Below are 25,103 nucleotides of genomic sequence, written 5' to 3' on the forward strand. Positions count from 1 at the left end.
GTATCCACAGCATGTGGAACCAAGACTACTAACATGTGGTTCATGACTAGTCCAGCAGACTGTCGAATAGACACTGCAGCTGCTGCTGTAGCTCTCAAACAACTTGGCAATGCTCTGGCTACCGGATCTAATGTGGATGAGAAATATGCACAAGGCCGTTGTTTGTCGCCAAATTGTTGCGTTAAAACACTCAACGCACAACCTTCTCTTTCATGGACATATAAAGTAAACGGCTTACTGTAGTCAGGAGTACCCAACACAGGAGCTGAACACAGCGCATCACGTAAGTCGGAGAAGCTCTGTTGACATCCATCAGACCATGGCAAGGGGCTCGGAACACCTTTTCCAGTCAGGGCTACCAATGGTTTTGCCATGAGAGAAAAATTTGGGATCCATTGTCTGCAGTATGACGTAATACCCAAAAACGCACGCACTTCTCTCTGTGTGCTTGGTACAGTCATCTGCGAAATTGCTTTGATTCTCTCTGGGGTCAACCTTCTTCCCTCCTTTGACAAAAGATGACCTAAGTAGGTCACTTCTTGGCAACAATATTGCAGTTTAGAAGGTGAAACCTTGTGATGTAAGTCTGATAAATGACGTAATAAAGAAATTGTAGCTGTTTTGCAAGTTTCCTTGTCATCAGCAGCCAGTAAAAGATCATCTACGTATTGGATCAGAGCAACACCAGGAGGAAGTACAAGAGCATCCAAATGACCTTTTAATGCTTGGCTGTAAATTGAAGGGCTCTCATAATAACCTTGTGGAGCGCGCTTGAACCTGAAACTGCGACCACCTAAGGAGAAACCAAAAATGTCTCTACTTTCCTCGGCTATCGGAATGCTGAAAAAGGCATTCTTCAAGTCGATCACTGTAAACCATGAGGCTGAGGCAGGAATCAACGTCAATAATGCAGTGATATCCGGGACCACAGGAAACTGCGGAATCACTATTTTGTTAACCTCTCTGAGGTCAATCACAAATCTGTAGATTGGAGGTTTGGAAGGGTCCGTGCGTTTCAAAATCGGCAGAACAGGACTATTGCAAACATTTCCTCTATTTTCCTCTATCACATCTTTCTGTATTAAGTCTTTTACGATCAGTAAAAGTGCACGTTCACCTTCATTCGAAATCCGATAATGTGGGATTCGTGGGAATTTAACATTCGCTTTCAGACTTACCACATAAGGGGGAATTTCCAAAAGACCTACATCATTAGGACCAGTCGCCCAAAGAGTATCAGGGAGAGAACGCAGCTCCGGTGGGAGCTTATCCATTGACATGTACATTGGAGAAATAACTCTCTTACCCAATGTGAGCTGTACTCCCGAAGGAGAACAGTACAGTGTCGCATGCAGGCGTTTCAACAGATCTAAACCAAGCAGATTCTCATTACAACCTGTTGTTAGAATAAGGGGTGCTTCTAGTTCGCATGGCCCAACAGACATTGACAAAGGACTAGAAACAGGATTGTGAACAGGGGCGCCTGAGAAACCTACTGAAGTGTTCGTTAAGCCAGACAAAGGTGCGCCAGGGAGTTTCGCATGCATAATTGAACTTTTTGCCGCACCAGTATCCAACAGAAACGGTTTGACCACGCCTGATGTAACTACTGCGACATAAGGTCCACTCTGATCAACTGGAACTGATACTACTCCCTCTCTTTGCCTGTGGCTGTCCTAGTACTCGCTTTTATGAATCTCTTCATTATTTTCATAGTAATCCTCAACATGATACTGTGAAGATCTACCAAGTTGCGTAGATTGTACATTTCGCTGATCGAAATAATTTGATGGGCGATCAGCCTGTGGAGTCATTGTACCACGTCCTCTACCTCTAGGAGCTTGCATAAACCCACCACTACTTCTCTGAGCTGGGACACCACTGGTCTGTGCGAGCAGTACTGGACACTCGTTCTTATAATGGCCCTCCTTTTTACAATAGGCACACTTATTCCATGCTAACTGTTGTCGGGGAAAACCATAATTAAACCTTTGGGACGTCCCTTGCTGGAATTGTGGTTGTTGCTGAAACTGGGGTCGCTGCTGTGAATCTGATTGATTCGAGCGAGGCGGATACGCCTGTTGCAAAAGAACTTTAGTTTTTAAATCTTTTGTCTTCTTTTCGGACTTTTCCTTCTCTTCTTTCTCTCTATTCTCGTAATACTGAGCAGTTGCAAGCATCTGTGCTGTCGTCGACACTGCCCATGCACTCTCAGAATCCTTTAACTTGTTACTAAGCTCAGGCAGTAAATTAAACACAAACTTGTCGACAAACAACCTCTGACCTCCCTCAGTACTCATATCTTGCCCGCTGTGGTCTACGAAGGTCTCTTCAAATCTAGTGAAGAAGTCAGAGACGCTTTCGTCCTTCTTTTGCTTGCATGCTGATAGTTTATCCCAATTGACCCGTAACGCTGGCATCAGCGTTTTCATCAAATTAATTATTCTGCCAGGTAAAGCAGCAATCAGAGGCTCAGGTTTAGCACCACCAACTTGTTGCGCGTCTGCCGCTATAATAGCTGGCCAATCACCTCCTAAGGCGACTGGGTGGTTCTCTTGCCGGATCTTGGCCCATATGGGTTGTGGCACTACATTACCAAATAGCATTTCGATGTCTGCTAAATTCATGACACATGCTTGAACTGTCTGCGTTAACTCTTTATAATAACCAGCAGGATTTTTACGCGGGTCCGGTAACGCCTGTTTTACTGCTAATACTTCGGCCCGCTTCCAAGGGATGTGTATCCACACTCTATGAAAATGTGCCGGAGCAGCTGCAATACCATTAGCCGCATCAGCTTGGACTGCATCGCGCCATATGGGTGGAACTTCTCTCATCGGATATTGACCTCGTCTTTTCCTAGTAATCGGTGAACCATCAGAGTCTCTTGGTGCTCGAAGAGGAGAATCATCCCTATAAGCTAAAATCAGTTCTATCGCTTCCCTTACTTCTGAACCTATCACCATTCCTGCGGCGAACTTTTGCTGAACATTTATCAAATCAGAGGGGACGGAATCTAAGTCATCATCGTCCCATTCCTCACGCACAAGAGAACACATCACGTCAAATACATAACGTTGAGTTGGTTCATTCCATTGCATAAATGTATCTGACACTCTTCGTGCATCATACTTCGCAGCTTTCGACATCCACCTAAGAGCAGTCGAATCTAATAATTCTCGTTCCTGGGGACCAGGAAACTGGCTACGTCTCTGTGTAGAGTCAGAAACGGGGGTCCCAATTAAAGACCTGTAGAGAGGAGTTAAGATGTTAGTTACAGAGTCGGTTATTTTCCGACGAACGGAAAGCGGAGTCAGAATGTTTACAGAGTTCGGGAACAGGGAAGCTGGAGCAGATGAAATGGTAAGGGTGGGAGTGGCAGGTAAAACAGTTTGTGAAACGGCAGGCAAAGGCGGAATAGGCGACACAGGAAGAGGGGGTGCCGAGGGAACATTAACCACAGGAAGGACAGGAGCTTGAATCAAGGGAAGTGGAGCACCTATTCCAGGCTGACCAGCAGCTGGCTGCACAACAGGTAGTAACTGTGGTGCTGTAATACCCTGTGCATACGGTGGGGGTGATCACAGATAAGACAACAGAGGATCCTTTTCAGGGTCCTCTATCGGCTTAGCAGGACAAGATGGCAAGACAGGGTAGCATTTATCAATCGCCAAATTATGTTTTCTGTTTGCCATCTCTATTGTTTTCTCAGTCTCGTTGACATGCAACTGTTTAGCAGACTCCATTAATGTCAACCCTTTCTCTTTCTATTCCTTCTTCGTCTTCCTAATTTCTCTCTGTTTGGCTTCTTTACGCCACACACGAAAAGAATCAAACATTGCCGGCCGGGCTTTCTTTTTAAACAACTTCATTTCTAGATTGTCTAGAATTTCAATTTCAAAGCTACCATGCGGTGGCCAACTAAGGACACCATCTTTTCTGGTATAACGGACCCATACTTCATTATAAGCGATAGGACCTACACCGTGTTTACAATAGAGCTCATATGTAGGAGTTCCAATCGGAGGAACTGAACACGGATCCTCCAACCGGGAATCCCCGTTGCAACTTAACCAGGACAGAAAACAATTACTACTGTTAGTCATTATAAACTAAGAACAGATTCCAACCAAAATGCGCAAAGAACTTTAGGCCTACCAAATGAACCAATACCAAAACAAAGGTTATCTTAACAAGAGCAACCAATGATAATCTACGAATTCAAAAACAAACTTATCCAGAGAGCAAAACAAGAGCAACAAAGCACAACCAAACTGAGCGCAACCCACTTAATACTTAACTGAAATATGGAAGACGTCACCAAGGAGAACCCGTCTACGTCTCGCCGTACTAAGGTCTGCACCTCGGGTCCAAGACAGGGCGACAGTCAGGGCAGCGGTCCTCGGTAGCCGTCTAGAAACGGGAACCCTCGTGGAAGAGATCGTCGGGCCACTTTTACGACATACAGGGATCGATGAAGCGGGATACCTCCCTCCGGAATCTTCACACGAAGCTCCTCAAAATCTTCAGGCTTTGGACCGGTACCGGATGACGTCGCCCCACGTTGGGTGCCAATTTGAGGTTCCGGACTTTTAAGAGTCCAGAGGTGTCAGGGAAACAACACCCAAAGACCCCTGAGTTCCTTCCTGTCTCGGTGCACAAATAAACAGAGACGCGGGCTTCTCGATGGTGGCGTCAGAGACCAAGATTTATTTACTGCAGGGACACAGAAGTCATAGGAACCACACAAAGGCAGAATCTACGAGACTGTTCAAATTGCAAGAAGTGGGTTGCTCCTTAAATACACAAAATATGTCTTTAGGCAACATTACACGAATATTTTTCATGCCCAATCCGATATCCCAAACAGACAATAAACAGACATCAAACAATAATTAGTTGTAGGTTTTCGGTATTCAATCACGTCTCCTTGTCAGTTTTCCATTCTTTGACCGATCCTCCCCATCATAAAAATCGTATCCTCCCCATTGTAAAAGCCCAGAAGGAGAGGAGCAGAGCCAGGTGCAAGGGATAGAAAAGCAGGATAAGAGATGTTTATGGATCGTAAACGGGCATGGCTACCGTATTCGGCCTCTCAATCAGGACAATGGACACGAGAACTAGTATAGCAGGATTGGCCTCAGGCAGGGGAGGCAGCTTGATTCTGCCTAGTCACGCAGCGTCAGCTTCCTCGGGCTTGAGCTTACGTGTCCTTAACAAGGTGATTCTGCCGGGGTCATCGCTCGTCCATTGACTATGTGAGGGCAAGAAACAAAATGGGTGCCGTATCTAAAATGGATGCCATGATTTTACAACAGAATGCCCTGCTTCTCAGTGAATTCATGCTCGTAGCGCAGCGAAAACACGGTCATGCATATAATGGACCATTTATGGTTCATTGGTACCAAAATCGTGTCAGTACTACGATACCAAATACACGGGCTCGGATCGCTACAGAACCTCAGTGCCATTCTAGCACCCGAAACTTGCACAAGGGTGCCCAAATTTTAGTTCGCCTTAGTCAACTTAGCATTGGTGAGTCACGCATGTGAAAACACTTTGCCACATGGCGATTGGCAGAGTTTTGCCTGAAGTTAATGTTATAAGCAGAAGGCCAGTGGGCAACACTCTGCGAACTCTGACTGCAGAGCCCACCCCTAGTATTAAGAAATGCTACCCTTTGCACATTTGCTACAGATATTAATATATATTAATATTGTACCCAATACAATGTGTCACACAAACTAATCAAATTATCCAGTCATTCTTTGTTCCCTTTATTTTTCTATGGAAATTACTGCAAAGAGTGCCCAGATTCCAGCGTCAAAGAATATTCAGATGAAGTACTGCCCAGTGTATCTCAAAACTAGGTATAGGCAGTAAACTCTGCTCTGCTCGTGGAGTTTGCAGAGTTTGCCCACTAATGTGGAGTTCAGCAAAACTCAACCAACGGCTGCATGGCGGAGTTTCCTGGTTACCCACCCCTTCATATAACCCTATCCTTAGCGTTGCTGAACTTTGGGAGGCACCAACTTGTCTGGTTTACTCTCCTACCTGTCGATTTAAAGCCTAAAGTTGAATTTCGGACAATCAATCAATCAATCAATCATGGGTTTATAGAGCAGGGGAGGGAGGGAGATGCAGCTCCAGATCAGCCGAAGTGCCAGGTCTTGAGGCACTTCCTGAAGGTGTGTAGGGTAGGGGAGCATCTGATGTTGACTTGGAGCTTGTTCCAGGCCTTTGCCGCAACGTAAGAGAAATACAAAAAGAACAGTTGATGGACAGAATGCAGAACAATGTCATACATTCACCCCAGTACAGAGATCTGGGTCTAAATCCATCGTTCTTTTGCTCATCATGCCATTCCAGTTTGAACCCAGCCATATGCAAATCAGTCTTGACCCTGTGCCTCATGGCAACAGTCCAGCCAGAAATTCCAAGCTGGGTCCTCCCTGGACTGGAAACAAGCATCCTAGGCTCGGTTTCGGGGTTTCACCCCTCTTCAGCCAGGATAGCTTGATTGACTGGAATCAAGCTATCCTGACTGAAGTGGGGTGAAACCCCGAAACCGGTCCTAGGTCGCTTGTTGCGACCTGTCCAGGGAAGACATGGCATGGCAGTTCGGGCTGAACTGTTCCCATGAGGCACAGGGTCAAGACTGATTTGCATATAGGCAGGTATAAACTGGGGTGGCATGGGGAGCAAAAGAATGATGGATTTAACCAAGATCTCTTGACTGGGGGTGAATGTTTTTGTTTTGTCCTCATTACACCATGGTTACTGCAAAACTGGGCCGGTTTGGAAAAACACCCTTGATCCTTCTATGGTCCAAGCAGTAACATACAGCACCTTCCACGGCGCCCAACTGTCCTTCTTGGAAGACCAAGGGGGGAAGTGGCATAGCCTCCATACCACCCCAAATCAATGGCTTGATGTAATCATTGGACTAGTTTTACGAATTTGTTGCCGATGATTGCCTTTCAATCTAATCCATTCAAAAAATGCTCCCACACCTCTGCAGGGGTTCTTTTGTCCCTTTTGATATCTAAACTATATGTCCATTTAACCACATTCAACCAAGTGATAACATTGGGTGGTTGAGGATCTAACCACTGTTTACAAATTTCCCTCCTAGCCAGGAGAATTAAATAGAACAGTAAGCCCCGCTATTTAAATCTTAGGGCCTGTTGGGATACATAGTCCACTCCTAGAAGTACCACAGTTTCTGTTAAAATTATGTTTTCTCTCAGCATGGTCCTTATGATATTTTCCACAGTCCTCCAAAAATCCTTTAACACTGGACATATAAAAAGATATGCAGATCATTTGCCTTGAGGTAGTTGCACCTTTTACAACTTGGCACCGGCTGTTGCACAAATTTCGATAGTCCATGTGGTGTCCAATATAGCCTATGAATGATGAAGAAATGGTGACGTTTAAGATTGGCTGGAGTAACAATGACATATAGGAGTTTCACTGAGTCTATCCACAGAGAGTTCACACTACCCTCCTGCAGCACCCCTGTCCATACCTCAGATGGATCTTGCATTTTCTCCTCATCTGCCTCCAAAAAGTGCCTGTACCATATTGCTACTTCTTTAGCTTTCTGAGAAGGGTCCTGTATTAAAGTTTCAAAGTCCCAATTACCACCAACTTCGTCTACTACCATCGCAACGCATCAAGTAAGCTGTAAGTATTTAAACCTTGAGAGACTGCTGCCTGTCTTGATGTTCAAAACTTCCCATGGAACCAAAGCGCCGGCTGTTAATAAGTCACCATGGCATGGTGAGCAAACAAATGATGGATTTAACCCAGGCTCACTGTGCCACTGGAATCAAGCTATACTGGCTGAAGAGGGGTGAAACCCCGAAACCGGTCCTAGGATGCCTGTTTCCTCCAGGGAAGATCTTGCTTGGCAATTCAGGCTGGACTGTTCCCATAAGGCACAGGGTCAAGACCGATTTGCATACAGCCAGGTATAAACTGGGGTGGTATGGTGAGCAAAAGAATTATAGATTTAACCCAGATCTCTTGAATGGGGGTGAATGTTTTGATTTGTTCTGCATTCTGTCCATCAATTGTGTGTCTTTTGCTTTCTCGCCCAAGGTGCGCCAGGTATGCCCAGACGTGGGTCCTGGGCTCACTGTGTCACTGGAATCAAGCTATCCTGGCTGAAGAGGGGTGAAACCCCAAAACCGGTCCTAGGATGCTTGTTTCTGGTCCAGGGTATACCTGGCTTGGCAGTTTGGGCTGGACTGTTCCCATGAGGCACAGGGTCAAGACTGATTTGCATATAGCCAGGTATAAACTGGGGTGGCATGGTGAGCAAAAGAATGATGGATTTAACCCAGATCTCTTGACTGGGGTGAATGTTTGATTTGTTCTGCATTCCGTCCATCAATTGTGTGTGATTTGCTTTCTCACCCTAAGTGCACCAGGTATGCCCAGACGTGGGTTCTGGGCTCACTGTGCCACTGGAATCAAGCTATCCTTGCTGAAGAGAGGTGAAACCCCAAAACCGGTCCTAGGATCCTTGTTTCTTGTCCAGGGAAGACCTGGCTTGGCAGTTCGGGCTGGACTGTTCCCATGAGGCACAGGGTCAAAACTGATTTGCATATGGCCAGGTCTAAACTGGGGTGGCATGGTGAGCAAAATAATGATGGATTTAACCCAGATCTCTTGACTGGGGGTGAATGTTTTGATTTGTTCTGCATTCCGTCCATCAGGCACTTCCACCTGCTCTGATTCGGCAGAGGCACGGGGACCCTGCTAGGGCCACATCGGCGGAGCGGAGGTTTCTTCTGGCTACGTGGAAAGAGACTTTTGTTGAAGTATTTGGGTCCGATTTAGTTGAGAGATTTGTAGGTGTGGGTAAGTAGCTTGAAGGTTACTCTCTTCTTGACGGGGAGCCACTGGAGGTCTCGCAGGTGCTGGGTCATGTATTCATGTTGTGGGGTTCTAAGGACGAGTCGGGCTGCTGTGTTCTGGATGGTCTGGAATTTGTGTAGGAGGGATTTGTTGATTCCAGCTTGGAGGGCGTTACTGTAGTCAATTCTGCCGGTTATGAGTGCATGGGTTACAGACTTTCTGGCTTTGGGGGAATCCACTTGAAGGTATTGCAGAGGATGTGAGGGAATTGATGCAGGTGGAGGCGACGGCATTGATCTGGAGAGTCATGGTGAGGGAAGTGTCTCGGATGATGCCGAGGTTCTGGGTGTGGTCTGTTAGGGTGGGTGCGTTCCTGAGGGCGGAGGGCCACCAGGTGTTGTCCCAAGCCAAGGGGGAGGGTCCAAGGATGAGGATCTCTGTCTTCTCCGAGTTGAGCTTTCGGCAGCTGTTGTTCATCCAGGCTGGGACGTCCTTCATTCCTCCCTGGAAGCTGAGTCTGGTGTCTTCAGGGTTCTTCGTGAGGGAGAGGATGAGCTGGATGTTGTCGGCATAGGATACTATGCTGAGCCCATGCTGTCTGAGGATGGCGGCGTGGGGAGCCATGTAGATGTTAAAGAGAGTGGGGCTGAGCGATGATCCTTGGGGAACTCTGCATTTGATCTCTGTAGGTTTGCAGAGGAAGGGTGGGAGTCTGATCCTTTGGGTTCTGCCAGCGAGAAAGGAGCGGATCCAGTTGAGGGTGGTACCCTGTATGCCGGCTTGCTGGAGTCTGGCAGCAAGAGTGCAGGGGGAGATGGTGTCGAAGGCTGCGAAGAGGTCTGGCAGTATGAGGGCTGCGCTATGGCCCTGGTCGAATAGCATGCGGATGTCGTAGGTGGCAGCGAGGAGGGTGGTCTCGGTGCTGTGGAATCCAGACTTGGAGGAGTCAAGGATGGCGTTCTCTTTGAAGAAGGCGGTCAGCTGGGCATTGACAAATCTATCGGTGACTTTGCCTGCGAAGGAGAGGAGAGAGATGGCTCAGTAGTTTTTCAGGTCCGTCGGGTCAGCCCAGGGTTTCTTGAGGAGGGGCTTGACCTCTGCCCGCTTCCAGTCGGTGGGGAAAAACGCCGGATTTGAAGGAGGCGTTTATAGTGCAGCATAGCTCGGGTGCTGACAGCGGCAGCTCTGTGGTAGCTGCGCGGCTGGCAGGGGTCCATGGGGGCTCCAGAGTGGGTGCTCTTCATGGTAGTGGTGGTATCTTCGGTGGTGACCGGTGTCCATGTGGTGATGGTGGGCTGGCTGCCATTGCTGGAGGTGTGGGTGGATTTTGAAGTCTGTTCACTGAAGTCATTGTAGAGGGCAATAATTTTCAGGTGGAAGTAGGAGCTGAGCTTGTTGCAGAGGTCCTGGGATGGCTGGTGAACTGTTGGATGACGTTGAAGATTTCCTTCGCGTTATTGGCATTGGTGTGGATTTTGTTCCGAATGAAGGTCCTCTTGGTGGCTCTTATGCATTTGAGTTATTCAGCCGTGGCATTCTTGTAAGTGTTGTGGTCTTGGGTGGTTTTGCTGTTTCTCTAGTGTGTCGTGAGGTGTCTGCAGGAGCATCTGGCTTCTTGGAGGTCGGTGTTGAACCAGGCGGCCTTAGGGGGGCATTGCCTGAGGGGGTGGTGGTGGGGTGCAAGCCTGTTTGCGCAGCTGGTGATCCAGCGGTGAAGTTCTTTGGCTGCAGAGTTGGCGTTGTTGGTGGTGGTATGGGGGTTGTGGATGAGGGTGGAGTTGAGGTGTTCCTCTGGGACAAGAACATGGGCAAAGTGCAGCTGTGCACATGCACAGTTCTCGGTAAATATTATCAGTACCCCTCGGACTAGAGTGAGTCTGCTGCCTTAAAACTCATAAACATGCTACTGTTTCCATGGCAACGGAGGTGAATGTTGAGAACTGAGGCTACTGCCCTATACAGAAATGCAGGAGGTAGCTTTTATCTGAGCCTGGGCACCAGCAACCGATGGCGTTGATTGGGGGAAGATGGTAGTTACAATAGCAGTAAAAAATCCCCTCAAAGAGGAATAGCACACATGATGTAATCCTTTGGCTATGAGCGTGGGGACCATTTGGTGTGCTCTGACTATAAGTGCTGTCAATTTGGCTAAACAGAATAAATTAGATATTGGGAGATAGAGTGATGACGCACTGTTGGCTGGGTATGGGAGTGTGGTGTTGGAATGTGTGTCCCTGGTGGTTTGAGAATGACTATAACCACAACATTTACTTATATAAGTGTTTTAGAGAGGGCCTAAGAAAAGGGTGGCAGAGGGCTGAACAAAGTTGAATCTGTAAAACCCCGGTCTAAATTGGCGAGTGTTGAGTGAAGACTGTCCACAGCTTGGGCTGGAAGACAGCAATTAAATGATTTTAAGATGACAGGCCACTGGCTCAACCCGATACGGCTTTAAACACTGTGTAGGCAGAACCTGTACATTCCTCAGTCGTGACCTAGCTATCTGCAATGCTGACAGACATAGACATAGAGGAGAGTACACTGCCATACTGCTCTACATGAATGGGGGGCAGAGTACAGCATCCTTCTTGGCACGGCTTGCAGCAGCCATGCTCTCAGTGTGGCTCCTCCTCTTCTGCTTGCTCTGCGTAGTAAAGATAGCTGTGCAGGACCCCCAGCACTCCTTGGAACCGTGTGCCAGCAGTAACACTGAAACTCCTGAATACAGCTCTACACTACAGCTGTGCTGGTGCCCGAGTCTTCCGAGGTGGCATGAACACAGCAACAGCAGCTGCACGTGCTCTTACTGTGATATGGGGATAGGGATGAGACATTGAGTGCCGAGGGGTCCGGTAGCCTCATGCATAGCCTTGGTTTGGAAGCGGTACGCACCTTTCACAGACACCACCAACACCATCCCCACCATCAGATGCCACACCACCACCTTAGAAATAGCAGAATCTGCATCCGTGCCATCACTCTCACCATCGCACGTCTCTGTCAATCCAGGGGCAGGTGTCCGAGCACGATGCACCCCCAAGATCAGCTACCCTCCTTGTCCTGCAGTCACAGCCACAGCTGCAACACACACCAGGAGGAGGAAGAAGGCTCTGCACCACAAGGTGAGCCATTGGAACTCAGATGTATTATGCTGTTGCCATCAGATTGGCGAACTCTGTGTGTTCCGCTAACAAAGCAGCGCTCTACTTTCTGATGCCTTGCTCTCATTGTGGACTTTATGTGTAGCTGGGCCTCTCCATTGAGGTCTACTAACGAAAGATCTCAGAGAATGTCACAATGCAAGAGCTGTTTCTCTTAAAGTTAGGAAGAGTTACACTCAAGGGTGTATGGCGGGCCGGAATTCCTCTGCTTACGGAATTCCACGGAGTAAAACTCTGCGAGTTCCACCCACCCCAACTCAAAACCTGATATGGATTCTTCACACCATCCAAATCAAAGTCACACTTTAGATGGGCCATAAATTTCCATAGGATAGAATGCCTGGTATTTAAAAAGTAGGACATGTGTATTTTATGCTTTGCAGGTCCCGGCAGTGGAAAACCTCCAAAGTAATTTTTAATTGTGGAAAGTCTGGCTGTCCCATAGGGAAGCCCTGGTTTTCATTAAAACACCTTACAATGTTTGACATCAGTTTGAGAGTCGCTAGAAAAATTATTCACTGATTCAAATTACTGCAATTACAATCCAACTTAATAGTCCAGTCAGATTTTATATTACTATTTTGAAAATTACACTTTTTGAAAGTTGCAATTTTCCTGACTGACCCACTACTTGATTAGGTGTGAAGTGGTTCCCAGAGCTAAGACAAAGAGAAAGGGATTGACCTTCCCCTGACAGGAGGTCCATCTGTTCTGTGCCCAAAAACATAATTGACTTCAAAGGATGTCTAACCTATCAGAGGCAGATGTAGTGAGGGAAACTCTAAGGGCTGGACATGCTCTCACTTGTATGCATGACTAAAAAGTGGACTTCAAGGGTCAGTTGGCTGACCTCCTGTTAAACTACAGGGAAACAAAAGCTTCAGAAGCCCACTTTCCTGAAAAACCCAGTGGATGAGTTCCAACTGGACCTGCCCTGGCATCTGCTGGTTTCTTGTACTGGAGTCAGTCAAGACTTCTAAGTGGTGTCCCTGAGGTTCTTGGGCCCTTAGAAAAGTGTCAGTGTGTACTCCTCCTGTCTAACTCTAAAACCTGGGACTTAGAAACTTTTTCAAGGATTTTTGCCTGAGAACAGACAGAAGACCAGGACCAACCTGCAAAGCCAATCCACTGTATGTGTATTGCCGATGGGTCTGACTTCACCACAGCTCTCACTTTGTTCTTCTCTGCAGCATGAAATCTGCTTCAGCAAGCCGATGCAGAGAAGGATCTGATGACGTCCATCCCTCCCCAGCTACAGCCTGCAACCTTGCCCTTTGAAGGAATCCGTCTTCCAGAAATTAGACTAAGTCCAAAGGTAGAATTCTTCACCTTTTCAAATGCTGAACAGCATCCAACTGAAATTGGCGCAAACTCTGGATTTTTCTCAATTTTTCTTGCCTTCGTTGAAAGCTTCAACAAGACCTTGTCCTTTGCCAATTCATTGCTAGATACCTCAACTTTTGATCTAACCTCCAAACTTGCTCTGCTGAAGACGTTACTCTCAGAACATTTCTGAGTCTGAAGGTAGCTCTTTGACTGGCACCTGCCTGGGCAGTGCATTTGACCAGCACTTCATTGTGTTCTGCCTCAACATTTAACTTGTCCCAGTCTAACATGACCAGTTTCTCACAGTTGCTCCTGTGTGCTTTTTAGAGCTAAAATTTAATTCAAACTTTAAAAATTGATCTCTCTGTTTCCCCTTAATTTACTTTTATCATTTTGTTGCCATCTTGTTCATTAAAATATTCTTTATTTTTAAAAACTGTTGAGGGATTTGCATTGTTTTGTGTTTTTGACATTAAATTGTTTAACTGTTTCGGTACTTATGAATGCTTTAGACTTTTTCTTAAGTGTGCTTTCTCTGTTGTTTAGCTAAGAGGGGTGAGCTCAGGTTTAAATTACTGAAACGTTTACTGGACCTAACAAGAACAATTGCATTCTTACTTATGGTGGACTACCATTCACCCCAAATAATAATCCACTTTCTCAAACCTTTGATTTCAAAGGGCAGTATAGTGTACTGGAGACCCAAATAGTCTACTCAGTAAACAGTGGGCATAAAAATAAAAAAGCACATGTGCAGTGGCCTTGGCTAAACAAAAAAAGCAAAACAATTATGCACAATGATATAATACAGGCAGAATCTAGTTTGTTACCACTTAACTATTTTACTGGTACTTGCCCTCGTTTCCAGTCACATTGAGATCAGTTTAGACCTACATTTTAGGGAAATGAACTATGAAAATATGTTAGGTTAATGTTATGTTTTATTATGTTATGTTTTGTTCGACTCACCTATGAGGGTATCTTGACATTAAAGCTGGAGCTGTATGGACCAAGCCAAGGCTGGGGCTTGGTGAAGAGTCAGTTGTTCAATCTCCTGTGGATTTCGAGAACTAAAGAGGTGGCTCTTGTATGCAGGGGAGGGTTATTTCAGGCTTTAAGAGAAAGGTGGGAGAAGGCAGGACCACCAGAACTGTTTATGTGCATGCAGGGATTGCAAGTATGAGTTTGGCTGAGTGAAGGTGTCTGGTAGGATGATGGAGGTTTATGTGGTTGTTGAGGTAAGTGTTTTGTAAGGCTTTGTATATGCACATGAGGAGTTTGAAGGGTACCCATTTGTGGTTTCGGTGCCAGTGGAGCTCTTTGAGGTGATCTGATGGAAGCGCATAGTGGGAAGTTGAGGGTTTTGTGATCAGTTGAGCATTCATTTGAGCATAAAGTGTGTTGCCGTAGTCCAGCTTGCTGGTGATGAGGGCTTGGGTGGCAGTTCTGCAAGTGTTGGTGGGGAACCATTTGAAGATCGTCTTGAGCATCTTAAGTGTGTGGAAGCAGGAATAGGAGATTGAGTCATCATCATCATAGAAAACTTTATTTTGATCATACGACCATAAAAGTGCAAGTGTGATACACCTCATATAAATAAGATAAAATCTAAAAATTAGACATAGGTGGCATGAAGACTGAGTTAACATGGCATGTCATGGTGAGTTGGCTGTCGATTACTATTGCAAGGTTCTTTGCATGGGTTGCAAGAAGGGGTGGGTCTGAGTTCATTCGGCCACTGTTTAGAGTCCCAAAGTGTGGTGTCTTTGCCAAAAAGTATTACTTCCATCTTGTCTGTGCTGAGCTTGAGGCAGTTGGCTTTTATCCATCTGGTGACTTGGGTCATGCAGGGCGAGGAGTTGGTCTGGATGATTGTTCTTGTGGGGGAGAGAGAGTATGAGGAGAGTGCCATTAGGGTAGAACATCATGTTGACTCTTTTGGCACGGATGATGCCGGCGAGTGGGGTAATGTATGTGTTGAACAGGATGGATCTGATTAGGAATTCTTGTGGAAACCTGAAGATGAGGCTGATGGCATATGAGGTGAAGGGGGGCAACCTGACTGATTTGGTGTGGCCTGCCAAAAAGGAAGAAAACCAGCAAGGTGTTCGCCCCTGTATGAGGACTTTGTGCAGTCATTGGATGAGGATCAGGTGGAAGACGGTGTTGAAGACTACTGAATGGTCCGGTACCATGAGGGGTGCAGTGTCACCCAGTACATGATCATCTGGATGTTGTGTGTGGTGATGATGATGGTGGTCTCTGATTCCAGATGGTGAGCAGCCAAAATATCGAAACTAAAATATCTACCTACACTAATATCGAGTTTTAAATATCGAAGGGACAGAATATCGATGTCAATAATATCTATGGACAGAATATCGATCCTAAGGTAAGTATTTTAATATCGATGTTTGTAATATCGAAGATAGTAATATCGACATCAAATATATCGATTTTACTAATATTGATGTTACTAATATCGATATTTATAATATTGTTATGTATTTTATTATGTATTTATTATGTATGTGTTATATGTTTTTAGTTAAGTGTTCTACTGGTTTTAACATATATGTATACAATTTTTATATGTTAACAATGGTTTTTTAAGTCAATTTTGTGTTTTAGTACCGTAGCGGGTTGTGGGTTTATAGGGGAATAGGGTGGGAAGTAATTTAATTATATGGAATTAATTATACATTTTTAGGAATTATAAATTAATTTTAATTAATTTTTGCATTTAAGTTCTGTAGCGGGTTGTGGGTTTATAGGGGAATAGGGTGGGAAGTAATTTAATTGTAATTAATTAATAATTTATTTTCATTTATTGGTATTGATAATTATATTATTGTTAATTAAGTATTAATTGGTAATTAATTTTTATTAATTGGCAATTAGTTTTAATTAGTTGATTAATTGATAATTATGTTAAGTGTATTATTTTATTAGTGGAGTGTGTCGTGCGTTTATAGGGGAATAGTGTTGGAAGTAATTGAAATCTAATTAAGTAATTATTAAATTAGTTGGGTATTGATAAATAATTAATTGGACAATAATTATTAATTGGTAAATATTTTAAATTATAATATTTAGGTTATGAAAAATAATTAATTGTTGATTAATCATTAATTGTGAATTAAATCTAATTAAATATTATGCATTGATATTTCTAATTAATATATTAATAAGTAATTATTAATTGGTAATTAATGTGTAATATTTATTATTTTGGCGTATGAAAAATATTTAATAGTTCAATATTTTTTAATTGGTAATTAATGTTTCATAATTATTATTTTGTGGTATATATTTTTTTAAATTGTTAAATATATTTTAATTGGTATTTACTTTTTAATAATTCCTATGCTTTTGATTATGAAAAATATGTTATCGTTTAATATTTATTATTTGGTAATTAATATTTATTAATTATTATTTATTGGTATTTATTATTAATGTATTGTTAATTAATTATTCTTTGGTAGTTATGTTTGTAATAATTATTTATTGGTATTTGTAAATAATTTTGAGTTATTTAATAATTAAATCACTAATTATTTTAAATAATTATTTTATTTATAACTATGGTATTTTTAACTTCTAGGCTATCCCACACTTTCCCTACTGTTGCACCCTCTGGAGTTGGAATAGTAATTTTTACCCCTACACTATCCAACACTTTCCCTACTGTTGCACTCTCTGGAGTGGGAATAGTAATTTTTACCCCTACGCTATCCAACAGTTTCCCTACTATTGCACTCTCTGGAGTTGGAATAGTAATTTTTACCCCTACGCTATCCAACACTTTCCCTACTGTTGCACTCTCTGGAGTTGGAAGAGTAATTTTTACCCCTACGCTATCCAACACTTTCCCTACTGTTGCACTCTCTGGAGTTGGAATAGTAATTTGTACCCCTACACTATCCAACACTTTCCCTACTGTTGCACTCTCTGGAGTAGGAATAGTAATTTTTTCCCCTTCGCTATCCAACATTTTCCCTACTGTTGCACTCTCTGGAGTTGGAATAGTAATTTTTACCCCTACACTATCCAACACTTTCTCTACTGTTGCACTCTCTGGAGTGGAAATAGTAATTTTTACCCCTACGCTATCCAACACTTTCCCTACTGTTGCACTCTGTGGAGTTGGAATAGTAATTTTTACCCCTACGCTATCCAACACTTTCCCTACTGTTGCACTCTCTGGAGTGGGAATAGTAATTTTTACCCCTACGCTATCCAACACTTTCCCTACTGTTGCACTCTCTGGAGTCGGAATAGTAATTTTTACCCCTACGCTATCCAACACTTTCCCTACTGTTGCACTCTGTGGAGTTGGAATAGTAACTTTTTACCCCTACGCTATCCAACACTTTCCCTACTGTTGCACTCTCTGGAGTGGGAATAGTAATTTTTACCCCTACGCTATCCAACACTTTCCCTACTGTTGCACTCTCTGGAGTGGGAATAGTAATTTTTACCCCTACGCTATCCAACACTTTCCCTACTGTTGCACCCTTTGGAGTTGGAATAGCCATTTTTACCCCTACGCTGTCCAACACTTTCCTTACTGTTGCACTCCCTGCAGTGGGTATAGTAATTTATACCTGTACGTTATCTAACACTTTCCCTATTGTTACACTCCCTGGAGTGGAAATAGTAATTTTTAGCTCTAAGCTATCCAACATTTTCTTTACTGTTTTTTTTGGAGCTGGAGTAGTAGTTTTATTGTCGGTGCTATTTAATATTTTTTGTATTATTTTAGCTAATGTAATATATAATTAATTTTAACAATATTCAAATTAAATGTCATTTTTTAAATGTGTTATATATAATAATTTAATTTTTATTCATGTTATTGTTTTATGTGTATGATGTATTTGTAATTTATAATAATTTTTAACAAGTTATAAGTTGTTAAAACAATTATTAAAATGTATTATTAAGTAAGTATATATATTATATATTATATGTATATGTTTAATTAATGTTTTATTACATTATATATATTAATTATTAATTTTAAACATTATAAAATATATTTAATTATGTTAATTTTATTTATAAATATTATTTGGTTTATTTTACATATTTTTTTTAACTAAAAAATACTTAATATTTTTAATAACGATATTTTTGACATTCTATATTTTATTTTCGATATTTTTGTACTTACCATGTTGTAGATAGGATCTCGATATTCTTGTCATCGATATTTTTGTGTCGATATTTTTGTAGGTCGATTTTCTGTCCGTCGATATTCTGTCAGACATTCATTACAGATAAAGTGGTGTTGAAGAGGTGAATTGACATATAAGTGGGTGGCTAGCTGTGACCTGTTTGGCCTGCCATAGGGAATACTACGTTTTGGAAATTGCCCTTTCTGCATGGCAACCCCAAGGTGCCGATCACGATCCGGTAAAAAATTCCCCCGTGCGACTCGTATCGGGTCTTATTACCGTACGAATCGTACAAGTGCCGTACGAACTGGCAATCACGATTCGCATGGTAAAAAGTCCATACGAACCGCACTGGGAATCATTCCCCACACGTCCTCGGGTCGGAAAATGTGTCCGACACGTCCTCGGACGATTTACCTTACAAACATGAAAAGCCAAGTCCGACCGAGGAATCACGATCCAACCCGTGCGTCCGAGCGTACAACCGTATGGAAAAAACACCGTCCGCACCGAACTCCTATAGCAACCATGGAGACATGTGCCCGCATACGCGCCCAACACTCCCCCCAGCCCCCGTACGTCCGACACGTACCCCCCGTGTATGTATACCCCCACCCGTCTAGGTACACCCCAGTACGTTCCAGTCGTACCCCCACCCCAGTACGTGTCGTACCACCGTCTATGTACACCCCAGTACGTTCGAGCTCCACCCCCACCCCAGTACGTGTCATACCCCCTGTGTACCTACACCCCAGTACGTTCCAGTCGTACCCCCACCCCAGTACGTGTCAAACCACCGTCCATGTACACACCAGTACGTTCCAGTCGTACCCCCACCCCAGTACGTGTCGTACCACCGTCAATGTACACCCCCCCACCCCTGTACGTGTCGTACCACCGTCAATGTACACCCCAGTACGTTCGAGCCCCACCCCCACCCCAGTACGTGTCATACCCCCCGTGTACCTACACCCCAGTACGTTCCAGTCGTACCCCCACCCCAGTACGTGTCGTACCACCGTCAATGTACACCCCAGTACGTTCGAGCCCCACCCCCACCCCAGTACGTGTCATACCCCCCGTGTACCTACACCCCAGTACGTTCCAGTCGTACCCCCACCCCAGTACGTGTCGTACCACCGTCAATGTACGCCCCAGTACGTTCGAGCCCCACCCCAGTACGTGTCAAACCCCCCGTGTACCTACACCCCAGTACGTTCCAGTCGTACCCCCACCCCAGTACGTGTCATAGCCCCGTCTACCTACACCCCAGTACGTTCCAGTCGTACCCCCACCCCAGTACGTGTCGTACCCCCCCCGTGTACCTACACCCCAGTACGTTCCAGTCGTACCCCCACCCCAGTACGTGTCGTACCACCGTCAATGTACACCCCCCCACCCCTGTACGTGTCGTACCACCGTCTATGTACACCCCAGTACGTTCGAGCCCCACCCCCACCCCAGTACGTGTCATAACCCCGTGTACCTACACCCCAGTACGTTCCAGTCGTACCCCCACCCCAGTACGTGTCGTAACACCGTCAATGTACACCCCCCCACCCCTGTACGTGTCGTACCACCGTCAATGTACACCCCAGTACGTTCGAGCCCCACCCCCACCCCAGTACGTGTCATACCCCCGTGTACCTACACCCCAGTACGTTCCAGTCGTACCCCCAACACAACCTCCTAAGTACGGAGCGCACCCCAGGCCCCAACATCACAACCGCATGTACGAGTCGTACCAAGCCACACACAAGGACAGCACCATACAACCAAATGGCCCATGTACACACCGTACACACGCTCAAAACGCACGTACACAACCAGGACAAAACAAAACAACACAAGAATACACCATTCGAAAGGCACAAAGCCACTAAACATGGCCAACAACCACTAAAATAACACAATCACTGACCTGCAACTGCCAAAAACAAACAGAGGCCCAATACACCACCACTCCTTATAACACACCCACCCAAACTTCAAACACTGCCACACCCACCCATGGACCAATAAAAAGGGCCCACACACACAAACCATGAGCCTTTGCAACAGACTCACTGCTGCCAGACACCACAGAACCAGACTACAAGCTACACCACACCTTACACTTGCACACCTTCACACGACCACCCTCACAAACACCCTCTCATCACATTCACACACACACACACAACCATCCACACCCCCCCCAACATCCACACACCCCCCACACCCACACCATCCCCACCCACACCCCTCACCATGCCCACTACCAAGAATCCAAAGTTCAGTCACCGAGAGTTGGAGGTCCTTGTTGATCAAATCCTCAGAGTCGAGCCACAGATCTTTGGAACATTGGTCAGAAGCACCAGCCAGGCAGCCAAAACAGCCATGTGGCAGACCATCGTCGATGCTGTGAATGCCGTTGCGGACACCAGGAGGACCAAGCAGGATTGCCAGAACAGGTGGTACGATCTGCGGAGGAGGGTCAGAGCCAAGAGGCAGGAGGAACACGACCAGGCCAACGCCACCGGAGGAGGGCCCTCCCGCAGAGCCGTACAGTACCATCCCTGGGAGGAGAGGGTGATGGCCATACTGCCGGTGGAGGCAGTTGAAGGATTAGAAGGACTCCGAGACCCGGGTGAGTACACAAACAACGCACCTCACATGGGGGGGAACTGCAACCACAACCAAAATTACTAACAGGCACGCAACCACCACAAGCCATCGCATGACTCAACCACACTCCATGAGCAGGCACATGCCACTGCTGCCACCATGCCCCATGCACCCAGCTGGACAATGTCAAGTCACTGGCCACAGAAGACAACAACACATGACACGGTAACCCGGATGGCGGGAGGCTGGGCACCAAAAATCACATAGTGCGACTCCAAAGCAGACAACAATGCCCTCTGCCCATATGGCCTAGGTCACAGCCAGACAAACAGTGTGTCCCAACACAGGAATGACTTGCCAGCAAATGGCGGACGCCTTGCATCAACACATGGGGGTGAAGGCACTGTTTTGCACATGACAGCAGCTAATGAACAGCCAACATTGTGAAAGAGTGGCAGCACACACCACCACAGCAGCAGCGCACAGACACACATCACACCAAATGGGTGCCTGGAGATCAGAAACAAACTCACATCAACAGGCCAAGGGCCACTCAAAGATCTGCTAACAGTGTGTGCCCAGGAAGCTGGGCCAAGGTGACAGAGGGTGACACACGGAGGGGGACACAGAGGGAGGGAGAGGGGGACTGAGAGGGAGGGAGACGGACAGAGGGAGGAGGCTGACACACGGAGGGAGGGAGAGGGGGACACAGAGGGAGGGAGAGGGGGACTGAGAGGGAGGGAGACGGACAGAGGGAGGAGGCTGACACACGGAGGGAGGGAGAGGGGGACACAGAGGGAGGGAGAGGGGGACAGAGAGGGAGGGAGAGGGGGACAGAGAGGGAGGGAGAGGGGGACAGAGAGGGAGGGAGACACAGGAAGACGGACAGAGGGAGGAGGCTGACACACAGAGGGAGGGAGAGGGGGACAGAGAGGGAGGGAGAGGGGGACAGAGAGGGAGGGAGACACAGGAAGACGGACAGAGGGAGGAGGCTGACACACAGAGGGAGGGAGAGGGGGACAGAGAGGGAGGGAGAGGGGGACAGAGAGGGAGGGAGAGGGGGACAGAGAAGGAGGGAGACACAGGGAGAGCAAATCAGTCCTTTGGTGTGTGGGAATGTCTGCTCGTCAGCAGGTGGACTGCGTGCATGTAGACAAGGGTGGCCAGTGCCAGAACCCCCCCTCTTCATCATGGCAAAACGCAGGGCCATGTCACAACCTGTACACGAGCACAAGGACAGCTACCTGCATCATATAAGTGGGTGGATCCACTCCATGTGCACATGTACAGTGCTACAAGGAAGGCGCAAATGCATGGCTCGCCACACCTGCACACTCCACTGCTGACTGCAGTCACACTTGACGCAGCAAGTAAGACTGTGCCACATATAGTTAAAGGGGCCAAATTGGTGCCCAAGGGACACACCCATGCACAAGTGCACTGTGAGTGGAATGCAAGACAGATCCTAATTCCAAGAGGAAATGTGCCAACTTTGAAACGGATGAAACATGGATGTTGCATGGACCAAAATTAACATGGTCTCTCTCACACACAGGTCAACGTCGTGCTGCACCCCCCAACACTGGGGGGGAACACTCACAGGACCCGGATCTGCAGGAGACCGATCCCACCGGCAGCGACCACTCTCACCACTCTGCGGACGACCCCGACCGACCTGGCCCCTCTGGTGTCCAACCACCTGCAGCACCTGCGTCAGGTACAACCGTGCCAACCACCACCCCCACTCCTGCCACATCCCAGGAGACACCCAGGATCCCTGCCCCAACACCACAATGCAGCCAGGCTCGCCAGGAGGGACACGGTGTCCCGGGCACCCAGGAGGAGGCAGGCGACAACGCCAATGCCACCCCTCAGGGGTCCCGGAGACCCGATGTGCCCACAAGTGCAGGCCAGGCGCAAGTGGGCAGGGGTGGTGGGAGTGGAGGACGGCGGAGGCGCGAGCCTGACCAGTTGGCTGGGGATCCGGTATTTTCCCATGTCCGTAACATCCTGGACTCATACCGGCAGGACACCACGGGCATGGCCCAGGTTGTGTCCGTCCTCGAGGGGATCAAGGTCCAGCAGGCCCAGCAACATGCGGAGCTAATAGCCTGTCTACTGGTACACCAACGGAGGATGGAGGACAGACAGGCTGAGCAAGTGACGGCGTTCCAGGGGATTCACGCTACACTCCGTCGGATGGCCGACACCATGGCCGACCCTCCCTGTGCCAGAAGGCGGAGAACATCACCCCCCACAGGGAGGGATCAGGAGGAGGAGGAGGAAACATCCGACGGAGCATCCCAGACGTCGTCACGGCCTGCTGCTGAGGTTCCCCGCAGGAAGCCGGGTCGTCCACGGAAAGGACCGTGAGGGTGGCTGCTACATCACCATCTCCCAGGACACCTGGCCTGGCACCTGGCCCACTGGAGCAACAGCATCACAGCATCAAGAGACATTCTCTGCCACATGGCCCTGCTGGTCACTGGCTGACCAATGTTGACAAAGACTGTGGCATTGACTCTGAGGATTTCCAATGGCAAGGACACCAACTCCCCTACTGAACTTTGGATTCCCTAATCCCGGAAAGCCCCTCACTTTGTCCCCCCCCCCAATAATAAATCACACTATTAAGAGTAGATGCCTGCTGGTAGCATTATTACCTAACATGTGTCTTGTACAGTCTAAACATGCCTGAGTCATCTGTTCTCTTCAACCATCCACACCCTGGGGCCTGAGTCTGGCACAGGACACATGGGTCACAGTTTATTAGGCAAGACAGACATGGAGCACCATACACACCCGTGATGGGCACAACCAGCTGAGGGGGTGTCCGAACAACCGTGCTGACAGACACATTGAGTACAGCAACAGTCATGCGCAGAGGTCAGGGATCCTGGCCAGTGTCCTGGGGGGCACCCAGGTATGTGTAGACAGGTGGCAGAACCATGTCCTGCAAGCTTGAGTCCGGTGGATGCAGAGAATAAGGTCATGGACAACGTTGGATGCATGGGGATGGCACATGTCACAATACCCACACAGTCATGGACATCATGCCCAATACACAGTCTCAGCACACACACACAGCTTGCATCTTGCCACTCGACACATTGACACATAGCCACAATCAGGGAATACCATGCCAGACATGCAGGATGCACCGTGCCAACACACCAGCATTGACTGAGAAGAGGCACCTTGGAGGCATAGGGACACCTTTATTAGTCATGTATTTGGGATTGCAGAGGCAACTTGAAGTACACATGAACACATCATGTGGAGTAACATGTGGGTCCAACACTGGCACCCCCCTTCTGCAGCACAAATGCGTGATAGCCATGGTACTGGCACACAAGTGTCGGCTAACAGCTAAATACCCACAGCTGCACACGGAGAGCCTGCCATACACCATAGATCCGCTGATGTGGAAGTCCCACGCCATGTCAAGCCAATGTTAACCGTATGTGTCCGAGGGCAGTGTCACACACATTGATGCCATCATCACAATCCACTATCCCATCACTGATGACTGACAACCAGGCAGCCCATCTATTCAGGTGTACCCAGCTGCATGTCGTGTCCCATGGGGATGCCACATGTCTGCAGAGGAACCAAACCCCGACCGGGGCAGTGTGCACACATCGTGAACAACTGCCACACCCAATACACCCCAGATGCATCCCTTACCCCATGGAGACTTCCAAACGTGTCCGTGCCTGTAACGCTGAGTCAGCCCACGATGCCATGTCCATGAGGAATAGCAGTGCCACAACAATGCAACCAGAAGATGGCATGCGCAGGTACCTGGGGAAGAGAGACACACAAGAAGTCAGCCACAAAAAGCACAGCCACTTGCATGTGCATTGACTCGACACATGTATGGATGACAACATGCTAGGTCACAATTATGAGTGGGGAAATACTACCATCACTGCCACCATCACTCCAGTGACACACC

The sequence above is a fragment of the Triturus cristatus genome, chromosome 5_2 (genome assembly GCF_964204655.1).
Source record: "Triturus cristatus chromosome 5_2, aTriCri1.1, whole genome shotgun sequence".
Lineage (NCBI taxonomy): Eukaryota > Metazoa > Chordata > Amphibia > Caudata > Salamandridae > Triturus > Triturus cristatus.